The sequence below is a fragment of the Perkinsus marinus genome, assembly GCF_000006405.1.
Source record: "Perkinsus marinus ATCC 50983 genomic scaffold scf_1104296940896, whole genome shotgun sequence".
In the NCBI taxonomy this organism is placed as follows: Eukaryota; Perkinsozoa; order Perkinsida; family Perkinsidae; genus Perkinsus; species Perkinsus marinus.
In genome coordinates this window covers 1-1,019 of record NW_003212663.1, presented here as the reverse complement: position 1 = coordinate 1,019, position 1,019 = coordinate 1, and the positions used below count along the sequence as shown (strand labels likewise).

At 49.8% G+C, this 1,019-nt stretch overlaps 3 non-coding genes across 3 annotated transcripts; all 3 read right to left on the bottom strand.

The window, feature by feature from the left end:
• Positions 1-58: 58 nt before the first annotated feature.
• Pmar_PMAR015619 lies at positions 59-130 on the bottom strand. Its single transcript has one exon. It is a non-coding gene; the product is annotated as a tRNA-Gly (tRNA).
• Positions 131-720: 590 nt separating this feature from the next.
• Pmar_PMAR015618 lies at positions 721-793 on the bottom strand. Its single transcript has one exon. It is a non-coding gene; the product is annotated as a tRNA-Met (tRNA).
• Positions 794-880: 87 nt separating this feature from the next.
• Positions 881-952, bottom strand: Pmar_PMAR015617. The gene has a single exon. It is a non-coding gene; the product is annotated as a tRNA-Gly (tRNA).
• Between the last annotated feature and the right edge of the window lie 67 nt (positions 953-1,019).

Genomic DNA, 1,019 nt, shown 5'->3' with positions numbered 1-1,019 from the left:
CGTGCTGAGCATAACTGTTCCACGATAGCCTAGAGACCCTTCTCTCGTTGATACGAACTGCACCGCCCGGGAATCGAACCCGGACCATCTGCTTGGTAGGCAGATATCCTAGCCATTAGACTAGCGGTGCATATCACTGATGTAGTGACTGAGTATTCCTGTGATACTTGTATAGGGACATCTGAATCCCTTCTCGGACGTACCGTCGTCAACCATCCCGCGGCCAAGAGTCTGATTGGGCCTTAAACGCGTACCTGAGATCGCGAACTGCTACTATATCTCTCGCATGGTAGGCAGCATTCCATCTCGATTGATAACTCCAACTGGTAAGGTTCTCATCGCATACTACAGCTAGCTCGGCACAAGCTGCACAACTTTTTCGTGACATCGAAGTTCCTGCTTGCAAGCACATTTTGAAACCGCATGCGGCGGCTCGTGAATTTGGGCTGTTGGTTCATCTCCGCAACGCGTTCTGAGGTACCGGGCGGTCATTCATCATTCCTGCAAGGAGTTCTACTCTAGGTGAATAGCTCTTTTCTATGCACGGACAACGCTTTATTAACGTTCTTTTTCCCCTGAACTGGCACGGTTGGGCCAATCGCGCGGAATGGTACGAAAACACCGTTTCTGTTTAGTGGAAATTTTTCGGTAAGACTGATCTATGCAGTCGGTAAGCTGCACCTCTCAGTTTAATAACCATCTCGAGTGTATTGTGATGAATAGCAGCTCCTTGTTTCAATCAAGGGACCTTTGGGTTATGAGCCCAACACGCTATCCACTGCGCCAAGCTGCTCATGCGTACAAACTCCTGTATCGCCCTGACGTGCTGAGCATAACTATTCCACGATAGCCTGAAGACCCTTCCCACGTTGATACGAACTGCGCCGCCCGGGAATCGAACCCGGACCATCTGCTTGGAGGGCAGATATCCTAACCATTAGACTAGCGGTGCATATCACTGATGCAGTGATTGAGTATTCCTGCGATACTTGTAGAGGAACATCTGAATCCCTTCTCGG